This window comes from Bactrocera tryoni, chromosome 4 (genome assembly GCF_016617805.1).
Source record: "Bactrocera tryoni isolate S06 chromosome 4, CSIRO_BtryS06_freeze2, whole genome shotgun sequence".
NCBI lineage: Eukaryota > Metazoa > Arthropoda > Insecta > Diptera > Tephritidae > Bactrocera > Bactrocera tryoni.
The window spans coordinates 54251362-54263442 of record NC_052502.1 but is presented as its reverse complement, the minus strand read 5'-3'; the positions used below and the strand labels follow the sequence as shown (position 1 = coordinate 54263442).

General features: G+C 36.0%; 1 protein-coding gene across 7 annotated transcripts in view; it reads left to right on the top strand.

The window, feature by feature from the left end:
* Window positions 1-11719, top strand: part of LOC120775659 — a 137403-nt gene extending 125684 nt beyond the window's left edge. For all 7 annotated transcript variants that reach the window (XM_040105921.1, XM_040105927.1, XM_040105924.1 and 4 more), the window contains one exon: window positions 11419-11719. The gene's annotated coding sequence lies outside the window, so the exon portion shown is untranslated. The remainder of the gene's footprint in view (window positions 1-11418) is intronic.
* Window positions 11720-12081: the final 362 nt, after the last annotated feature.

Here is a 12081-nt window from a genome sequence, read left to right as displayed (position 1 = left end):
TATATGCCTTAGCAATTTTTTTAATAGACAACCACTAATTTTGGTACTCCTGCAACATGTTTCTACAGTATAGAATAGTTTTGTTCACCTAATTTTTTGTAGCACCTGAAACCAAACGTTGAACTTCGAGTGGCTGCTTGTCTATCTGTTTATACGTTCGAACTCTCCCAGAAACAGTTTCGCATGTCATCTAGAAATTTGCTATCAGAACGATATCTACCTGTCCTTTCCGTAGCGCCTCTTGTAATGTGTAAGGGCCCTCAATGAAGAAATGCTCCAGTTCGTTTTTCTCTCAAATATTATTTGCATAGCTACTTATAGCATAGACTTCAGCTGAAAAAACTGTTCATGTTCCCCGAAAGCTTTATTTCCACAGCACTTCTGTTCACGCCGTTTACCATTGCTGAGAGCTCCTGCTGAGGAAGCCGTCGCAAGTGGCAGCCGCTTTTACTTCCCAGACATATGTTTTTGCTCGCTTCAACGCGTATTTTTACCTGTAATCTCTAGAAAAAATATAAAATAATATTCATGCTTTAGCTAATGATTAATTAACAATGACAAATATGTTAACATACATATGCCATGTTTCTTATAGAAACGACCCAAGGTGCTTGACTATACTAAAATTCAGCTAGCAACCCTTCGTTGTAATAATGCGAGAGTAATCCAGACTCACTATTCACTATTTTTGTGAACAAACTTGTTTGCTAAACAAAAATTACCGTTAAAAATATGCTCTAACGGTTGTAGCATGTACTTTAAGCATGTGCTTTAAGTTACTCATACGCAGTGGTAAACAAATCATAAACAACAAGCTGCTTATGTAGTTTAATATGGATATACATATCTATTCGAACTCTATTTTGTACTTGTGAAGAATAAGGTTCCAAAAGAACTGTGCGCGAGCAGGGTTCTAAGTGACTAAAACTTTCTATAAAGTATTGGCATGCATTCTTTTTCTAAAAAATTTGGAAAAATGCGTATTCCATAATTGTTATTGTAGCTGTCCATTATAATATAAATAAGCTTAAAAATCATAATGACGTAAACAAACTTAACGAGATCTGGTGGTAAGCGCAAAAAACGCTGCTGAAGACCGAAATTTCTATGGAAATTTAGAAGTAATAATTCGCTGAAGTCTTAATCTGCTGCAAAGCAATTGTATTTGGCGAACAAGAAACTAATCAATGAGCGCACTGTCTCACATCGTTTAAAATAAGTGAATATCAGAATGCAAACAAACTAGACTAGCCTGCGCAGAGGAAAATCTGCACAAGTAAACGGAATTCTGGAGGAGCGTTCAAAAGAAAGCACGTCTGGGTATAATCTCTCAATTTAAATATTACAGAAAATGTCTGGTTTTGAGTAAAATGCAACAAAACAGTTTTCTGAAATAAAATCGCAGAGAAAAGAAACTCTGAGGTCAACTTTCTTTGGGAAGAGTTATGTGCAGGGATTTGTTTAAATTTATTGGATTCAGTAGCAAGTTGCCTACAAAAGGCCATTGAAGCCAAAGAAGCTTATGCATTTTACTAAGTTTAGCTTCATTTCTTTATATTTTTAGGTTCAAGAAATAACTATAAATAGCTAACCATTTTAAAGCTGAACTTAAAAATTCGCAATTCTTATTGCAGCTGTTACATTCACTATAAAACAATTTAAACTTCACAACAAATTTTTTTCATAAAAATGCTTTACTAATATATTTTATATTCATGAAGGTAAAAGCATATTTTCCACAAGGCAAAAAGTCAGCATGCATTATTAGAACAAAAAATTAATACTCAAACTTATGACATGTCATGAGTTGATTTTATTGCAAACGCTCGACAATAAGTTGCTCATACGTACTTGTGTACGATTTAGAAATTATAGCGCAGAAGTTGCCTGAATAGTTGCACATATTTATATACATTTGTGCATTCGCAGATAGTTACAGCTGCTAGGCCATGTCCTTGGCCTTCCCTGGTGGCCTGGCTTAATATACATATGTATGTATGTAGATGTATGTAATGTAGGCAGCAGATGTGCATTTATATATTTACATTTCAAAATCAAGGAATGTTTACATGAGTTGCTGCAACTGGTTGAACATTTTTTATTTTTCATTTTTCTCCTGGGCTCATGTTACTACTGTTGATATTATTTCTGCATTCCCTCACTTTTTATACACGTACATTCATATATGTATTTGTAAATATGTGTGTTTATCACCATTTCCATGCAGGAAATAGCAAAAATAACTGTATATAATTATCATCTGCTTCAAAATACACTGACGTAGGGTTTCAATCTTTTGCTACAATTTTTCGCTGACTGCTCATTGAGCAGGCCAAATGGACAGAATAGCGTGATTGAGTAGAAATTTTACAAATTAAGTCAGCAGAAATATAAATTCATAACAATTTGCCAAAATATATTGAGCCTAAATGTCAAATATAAATATCATAATGAATTTGATAGCTGGTTTGACAGCTAGTTTGACAGCTATCCCTAGCTAAGGGTACTTCCTTAGTACTCCTAAAATACTCTTAAAATTAGAGTAGCATGTGTTTATATGCAGTCAGTATAAAGTATTGTGCAGCTTATGGATTGAGTGAAATATAGAACGAACGTAGCATGTTCAAAATTACATTTTCCTTCAGATAACCAACCTACATACATATTTATGTACATAAGTGACACAGAATACACACGAAAAGTGGCGGCGGCTTGTGCTAAATACAGCCAAACCGCAATATCTAATAATAAACCGTGTTGAAAGCTTTATCAGTTGGAACAAATGTTAACCTGTTTGTTGTTGGACTTTGTGCTGTAGCATTTGCATTGGTAAATTGGCATTGGTATCTGAATGTGCACAAAAATAGTTTTAAACTCAGTGAATCAGTTTGAACTTTTTATAACCTCAACGTGATAATTTATGTTCACGTTAGCAGTAGATATTTTTGGAATTACTATTTGTTTCCTGAATATACGTGTTTGTCAATATATACATACATCCAAGTATTCATATATGTATATATATATCTGTTCCATACATGTACGGTATATAGACACATACATGCATATTCCCAAAGTTGATTGTTTTCTTTGCAAACACCCCTGATGTTTCAGTTTTTATGCTAAAAATAAGTATCCAACGTAAATAAACTCTATATTCTCAATTTAAACTTTGATCCAATCATGTTTTTTTACCAACATGCGATTTTTGGATATTTTGCATAAAGAACGTAAATCCAAAACTTTGATAAAGTGATATTCAAATATAAAATTTCCTGCTTCACAAAAAACATAAAATGATTTTTTCAATAAAAACATGCCTTAAAAAGTTATACTCAGTCAAATTTATATATCAAATGACCTGAGCATTCATACAAGTGGCTTACGCATTCTGTGTTGCTCATACGACCTGGTGTACTATTTGACTTCAGTTCATTTGATGCTTAATGTTAACTGCGTGCAACTTTTAAAGGAATGTTTGTATGAAAAAAAGTATGTAGAGGAAAATTTTTTATCAGAATATCGCTTTTTTAAAACTCTAGGTTAAAGGTAAAAAAAATTATTGCAAATCATCTAAATATCATAAATATGTATAATTAAAATCTATGGGAAAAGTACACTGATTTAGTCACTGTTTAAATTGAAAATAATGATCTTGTTTACGTTATTTTAGAGCTAATACGAGAATATTAATAGAATTTTGCAAAAAAATAAATCAACTTGGGATAAAGCGTACTTGGGAAAAGTTCAATATACATAAATCTTCTCGTACGTTCGGAGGGTGTCAGGATTTACCTTCTTATTCTTCTTTACTGGCGAAGACACCGCTTACATGATTATAGCCGAGTTAACAACAGCGCGCCAGTCGTTTCTTCTATTCGCAAGGAGGCACCAGTTGGAGATTCCCAGCGAAGCCAGGACTCTTCCTCTTTCTCTGCTTCCCCCGGCGGGTACTGCCGCAGAACCAAAAAAAAATTATGTGAAACAACACAAATTCAGTAACTACTGATTTCTGAATATGCTGAGCATATTGTAAAAAGATTTTTCTGTAAAAATCGGTCGACAATTTAATAGTGCTGGTGATAATACTTAAATAGTGACCTGGATCAATTCTTTAGCAAGATATATATTTCAAATTATACAAATTTAATAAAGCTTTAGAAAGAATTATTGTTTAGAAAAAATATGGGGAACTTAACAGTCCCAAAGTTGTGATTACTTATCATTGTCTGACCACTTCTGTAACAGCCGGCTTGTAAAAAGCTCTCATGAGCTTGATATCTTTAACTTCTGAGCAACAAAATAAAATACTGACTAAAAAACAAAAAAATTCAAAGTAAGCAACAACACAAACTTAATAATATTTTTCGAGTTTAGAGCATGAAAAATATACATTGTGACAAAAAAGTATCCGAAAATTGTAAATAAAACGCGAAATATTTAATTATTCATGAATATTTACTTTGTCGCCTTCAAAGTAATCCCCATCACATGTAATACAGTTATGGCCATGGTTTTTCCAGTCCTCGAAACACTTTTCACTGCTTACTTTTTGAGATGACCTTCAGCTCCTTCAGCAAATTTCGTTTTATCTCTTCAATCGACTGAAAACAGGTTTCACGGAGAAGCAATTTCAGTTTGGGGAACAAGAAAAAATCACACGGAGCCAAATCTGGTGCATACGGTGGTTGATCGATGGTATTCATTGCGTTTTTGGCTTTAAATCCGGTCACAATCGTGTCTCGACGCTTTGGTGCATTATCATCTTGTAGAATCCATGAATTGTTCTTTCGAAATGCCGACCGTTTTCGTCGGGTGTTCTCACGCAAACGCCTCAATATGGTCAAATAGAAATCCGAATTGAATATAATCAAACCTCGAATATCGAAAAAAGCAATGAGCATCACTTTGATTTTTGGCGTAGTTTTTTGGCTTCTGTTCGATTTTTCGCCTCCGTTCTGATGATTGTTGACTTGCTTGCATGTCAAACTCATAAACCTATGTCTCATCGGTATGGATCCGAATTCGCGCGATCAAGCATGACCAAAGAGACCTGTTTACGGTACTCTTTTTGAAAAAAATTCAGATTTATCGGGGCAAGTCGTGCAAGAACGTGTTTTACACCCAAAACATCTACCAAAATCATTCGAACTAACTCTCAAGAGATGTCTTGCCATCGCAAAACGAAACTGATAAAACTGAATCACCGTAACCCTTTTCCAACATTCGCAACGATTCCGCAAACGAAATTTAATTAGAAATGGAAATTTTGGGAGAAATTCTTTGTTACATATTTTTTTCCATTGTAAAAATCTACTGAGGTGTCCGACTTAAGCAGCATTAGAATCCTTAAAGATTTGGAATATTATTCCCTTTGACTTTACACATACATTAAAAAACCAGACTTGTTAAATAGTGCTCAGATATTTTGACCCTTAAGTGGTAATCAAGAAAGGAAGACCTTACTTCAAATGTTCATATTGACGAACTCTAGAAGTATTTGGAAGTTACATAAAGAGTACAAAAGAATTTGGACTAAAATGATCAAGCTTAAAGTGGCTCCATCAAAAATGGTGTATTAGCTTTTATTTCGATCATAAATTAGTTTCCTGAGAAATATTTCTCTGCTAGCTCCGTTTAAGCAATTTCAACTGCGTATAAGCGCTAGTATACGCAAATACCGTTAGTTGATTATTGTGAGCTTACATTTTCGCTCCCAATCTGCAAACTTGAAATTACCAGCTTAGAAGTGAAGCTAAATGATTTCCATATAAGCATTAACTACCGATTATCGCATAAGGGTTTCAATAGTAGAAAAGCTGGAGCAGAGTAAAGCTGCTTTAACGTCGCACTTAAAGCATATTAAATTCCACCATATAAAGAGGGTGTAAGGAAAATGCGTTTTTAATGTATGTAATGGAATGCATTTTCACGTAACGGTGCATTGCCATGAACTTTTGCTGTTAAAGCACATCTACGACTTTTATTTTAATAATAAAGAGCCAAACTTAAGCAACAAAATACGAGCATACGATGCGAAAAAAAACATACAGGGGGCGTAGCACAAAACCCACGAACGTGCACACACAGTAAATGAATGCAAGGAGAGCTTACAAGCGCAAAAAAAAAAAACATAAGGAAAAATTAAAAATTTACAAAAAGTAGCAAATTGCTCGGTGGTAGAGGCAAACAAGAAAGCGGAAAGCGAGTGGTGACGAACTGCAAGTGTGTAAAAACCAGAAAGCGCAACAAAATGCCAGCAACAACAATGGCTTTCCTAGCGCATTTCCACTTTCCGTGGTAAACGGAAGGAAATTGGCACAAACAACGGCACACAAAAGGTGTACATGCTCATTTAACCATGCGTTGGTATGGGCATACCCAGTATGAGAACTGAATAGAGGACGAGGTTTAGGGGTGGATGGTTTGATGGCTGATTCAGCGATCGTACTTGGACTTCTGTATGCAGCCCTTTGTGATAAAAAAAATATATAGCTCCTTTGTTCGATCTTATAAGTTAGCAAAGTGCCTAGTGGGCAATACAAATTTGCACAGACGTTTAATTTATTACTCTTCTTCTTAATTGGCGTAGACACTGGTTGCGCGATTATAGCCGAGTTAACAAGAGCGCGCCAGTCGTTTCTTCTTTTCGCTACGTGGCGCCAATAGGAGATTCCAAGTGAAGCCAGGTCCTTCTCCACTTGGTCCTTCCAACGGAGTGGAGGTCTTCCTCTTCCTCTGCTTCCCCCGGCGGGTACAGCGTCGAATACTTTCAGAGCTGGAGTGTTTTCGTCCATTCGGACAACATGACCTAGCCAGCGTAGCCGCTGTCTTTTAATTCGCTGAACTATGTCAATGTCATCGTATATCTCGTGCAGCTCATCGTTCCATCGAATGCGATATTCGCCGTGGCCAACGCGCAAAGGACCATAAATCTTTCGCTATTCGAACTTCTTCATGGTCGGGCAATGGAACGTCAGCTCCATCGTCATCGATTGGGGAATCGGGTTCGCCTTCTCCTGGTGTTGTGCGTTCACTGCCATTCAGCAGGCTGGAGAAGTGTTCCCTCCATAATTTATTACTATTTCGGTGAAATATATAAAAGTGCGACTTCATCTATGCAGCTTCTGCTGCTAGCGTGTGGTAAGATTCTCAACCATGACCTGTAAGAACCCCCAAAAACTAAAAAGAACATAGGCTTATTGAAGGTAACTGGTTCTCTTATGATCAATGCTGGGCCAAAAGTATCTTATGATAAGCTCCCACGAAGCCCAGCTATAAAGTAGTGTAATGCCTTTTCTTGGTAGCTTATCAGTTATTTGCAATTCCGCTGTGGCTGGACTGCCATACTAGCCTTATCACAAAGACTGGGCAATACTTAACCAATCATAAAAGCACCATTTTTGCGTTGTAGTATCGCCGCTTTGCTATCAGAGTGGATAGTTACTTCCCTGACGGAGACTGCACTCCGCAGACGTAAATCTACCACTACTTTGATGGAAGCAACCTCGGCTGCAACAGTCAGGAAGTCTAAAACTGAAATTTATAGAGAAATTCTGCCCTCCTACTCCTACTTCTCCAACGAATTTCCACCAGGTCTGTGAAAGAGAAAAACCAGCCAAAGTTTGGTTTGGCGACTCCACGATCCAAAAGATCCGACTTACGAATATTCAGATATGTGATCATTTAAAAACCCAGATTATCTGAGTCTGATAGCAACTTTCGCGGCCATACACCTTCTGGAAACTGGAAAATGGCTTTAACTGCTATAGTTGGAGTGGACCACACATACCGATTAGCGTCGCCTTTGTGACCTTTTCTGAAGCACTCCACTATACAAAGACCCCTCGGAACCAGAGGACTACTTTCGGCGAGAGGCCCCACCTTTTGTCAATGGTTAATTAATGGTTGATCTGCAGCAGTGTAAGGCAATCAGTGCCTTATTTGTTCTCTATTCGATACTAAGTTTCCGTGAAAGCTTACTAGCTAAGACGGCCCTAAATATCTTACCATCTGTACCTCCTAAATCTGAAAGGACGCGTCGAAAACTAAGAAACTACTTTGTATATACAAAGACAGATGCACAGACAGACAGACGAACGTGGCTAAAATGACTCAGTTCGCTAATCACCGTGATTATCATCGCTGAACAAAATTTGGCCCGAAAACGTTGGATCTTCTTGGAACTTTTCAAGAGCCAATAGAGCGCAGCTAAGTCGCTTGGGAAGATCGAGCAGCTTCAATTCTTGCACAAGCTGTGAAGACCCCACAAACTATATATATACATATATGTATATAAATTATCAGCGTGGCAATATGCGAACTAGTCCCTCAGTTTTTGAGATATCAATCAGGAATTTTGCGAGGTCCTTTCCTCTCCAATGATCTGCTCATTATATAACATAGCATATTGCTGTCATATAAGCGTAATGATCAAAATCATTTTCTCAAATGGAACATTTTTTATTTGACAAGATATCTTCACTTCCAAACTATTATGTCTCTAACTGTTTTGAAATAGTGCGCAACTGGCATATATCTGAAATAAAGTTGAGAATTTACATCTCATGGAGTATCAGAGTTAAAATGTACCAGCTGCTTCTATGGAAAAATGTGCTTAAGAGGTATCTGAATAGTTGAACATTTGTTTCGTATGTTACTAGTTATAAAGTAATTCATAACTGGTTGATTGGACTGCAGGGATGTTATTGATGTAGATCCTTACTTACATATTTTGCAAATGTGTTCTTGGAAATGAAAATACACAACTTCATACATATGTATGTATATGTGTGTACGTATTCATGCACATCAAAAATGCAGTTCCGCAACTTGTGCATTTACATATTCTCTTGGGTGCGCTCTGGGTGTGTGCTCGCGCGGCGAAGGTGAGAGTGTGTGTTCTGTATGGGCGTGCAACAGGTGAACGTTTTCGGTAGGGTGAATCAAATTAAATCTAAATTTAGAGGAATTTAAAGAGCACCTATACATGTAGAAAGGAATATGTATGTATGTGTGTGGTGGCTTCTGTGTATTTACTTATTGTATTTATATAGGGATTTCAGTATGTACATACATATGTTTGCAAACACAAAATGTGCTTAACGAGCAGTGTAATAACGCATTAATTGAAAAGTATCGCGCGTAGCGGATTAAACATGTCCGTATATATACTATATATGTATATATATATAGTAGACGTACACTAACCGTCAATAGGTTAGACGCAGAGGTACTTACATTAGTATTCAGTTAATAACCTTCATTTGAAATTCAAGTTTTTTAAAGTTAATGTGAAAAACTTTGGTTATTTAATGATAATTTGAGCATACTAATCAAAAAAGGTTAAAAAAAATTGCATTTTTTGTATTCTTATGCGCTTAACTATATTCATGTCACCGCAGAGCTCATACAGTTCTTGGTTCCATCTTCTTCGATATTCATAGGACACGCGGACGAGTCCAAAGACCTTACGTAAAACTGTTTTCTTGAATGTTCCAAGCGCTTGCTCAACTCGGTTTTAATCGTCCATGTTTCTGTACCGTATAATAGGGCGGCTGAGATGAGAGACTGTAATTTTTGTTAGCCTGCCGATTCCAAATTGGTACACGTTGACAAGAGTTATTCTGCGTTTGATCTTCAGGTTTTCTTTATTAATGGATTTATAGTATTTATGCTGGTCCCAAGACCTAGAAATTCCTTCACTTTTTTACGGCATCAGCACTCGCATCAATTTGAGCTTGTAAGGACGTTGGCCCAGATTCTTTTGCAAAATTCGCCACAATGACGTCACAGAGATGTCAGAAGCTTGAGGTCGACGTGTGACTGATTTGCGTCTTTCTCAATTGATGCGGTAGCGGCAGCAATATTCTCAACACTACAGGCGCTTCTTTGTCTCATAGGCACAGAAACATTTCGTACTGTGCCTGTGGATTCAAATTTTTCCAATAGATGCTCAATTATTAATCTGTCGATTATGAGAACCATTAAAGATGAGGCCACTGACTCCGAATTTCGGTAGTAAATTTTAATTTAATGTTGTTGACAACATACAAGCAAATGACCGGCCTATCATCTACTACGCAGCGCCGATATGATCGTCCGGATGTAGTGAACACAGACAAAACTCTACTCCGTACTCTTTAGAACCGGATGTTGATATATGATGAGAACCGGAAATGAGAAAATAACCGTTTAATACTACCGGTTGATGTGGTGTTCCAGAATGAACCGGAAATGAAAATTTGTTTCGGTAGGAAATAATAAAATAATGCTTATAACTTCCGGTTTAATGTTATGTTCCGGAAGTTGTGAACCGGAAACGGAGGTTGATTCTCGACGGAACCGGAAATGACCTAAATTTTACGGATTGCAAAAACGGAAGTATTATACGTCGGTACCGGATATAAGTTTTGATAAGTGCTAAGAATAAAACAACTTTTTATTTAAATAACATTTCCGTTTCCGATATATTACTTCCGGTAGGATTCCTAAAGCGGAAATTTAAAACCGCAACATTTTTATTTCCGGTTTGAGCTTATTCCGGTGTCCGGTCTAAGAATATGTCCACTTCCTCTATATAATTTTACCCCTTTACATATGCTACAGTTTTCCGGCTCATTAGCCAGCTGCTGTAGAAAAATTGCATTCAATTTGCCAGCAAAATCCCGGATTTTTTTCTATCAGGCGACTAGGAGCACGGCAAGCAGAACAGAAAAATGCTTTTAACTTCTAAACTAGAGCTCGCATAAAAAATCTAAAAATGTGGAAATCTGCAGAATCGCCTGGCCTACCATCCTATTTAAGATAACTCGAATTCGGAGCTACGCTAAATTTTGGAGAATTAAAAATGTATTTGAATTCGCTGGTTTTTACAAAATAATGCTTAAAAGTGCATTGAATTGACTATACCGAAACTCCACGTATTTGTCATTTACCACATAGACCACATCGAAAATTATAGAGTCTTCGAATATCAGCTATATTTTCGTAATGCAACCGGCTATCAGCAGTTTTTTTCGAACAAAATTCGAACGTTTATGAGAAAAATATGTTTGCCAACCAAAACATGTCTGGCAATAAGTAGAACAGTTTATTGAAAACAAAAATTGCTGGGGTCTAACCATTGAACAACAGTGTACGAGTATGTGTGCATGTGTGTATGAGTGTATGCGTGAATGTGATTATGCTGAAATTGCAGTGTGTATTTATTTATATACATCGAGGTGTACGTGAGCTTTGACTTATTTGCGGTTATACTTCATGCATTTATATACATACATACATATATGTTGTAATTTTGTAAGTGTATATAAACAAATATGTGTGCATTAGCTTGAGCTTAATTGGAATTATGCATTTTTTATTTCAATCTGCTGCACATTATTATTTATTAAAATTCTCTATTTCCGCTTACAGGATACACTGATAATCTTAAATGAAACTAAACAACAAGAACAACAATAACAATATGATGAAAAGCAACTGCAGCAGACGCTACTGCGCGCGTTCGCTGCTCTTATCTCCCAAATGCACCGTGCACCAATTATTTACGGAATAATTGAAATCACCCAACAAGCAATGGAAATTACAAATTCACCGATAATCAAACCAAACCGAAAATTAACACTTTCATGAGATTATAAAAAGGACATAATTAATTAGTATTAAATCAGGAATTGATAAATTAGTGGTTAAATATATTTATGTATTTACAATATCTGTATATGTTTGTATATTTTCGAAGTGCACCCAGCAAATACGCTTACTTACATAACACACATACATGCATGCATACATATGCTGAGTGTATGTACTGTGTATGTGTATGCGTGTTTATTAAAAAAAACGAATATGTAACGGTATGGATATTACGGAAAGTAATATAATAATCAATGTACGAAAGTAGTAAATACAATTAAAATAAATTAATTTAAAATATTTTTAAATATTTTTCTTTAAATTTTTTGTTGAACACACTTATATTTCGTGTAGGCATGAAAAGAATTCCATGAATTTTGTTATATAATATTTATTTGATTTATATGATTATGATATTTTATGTGATATTTTATTATTTAC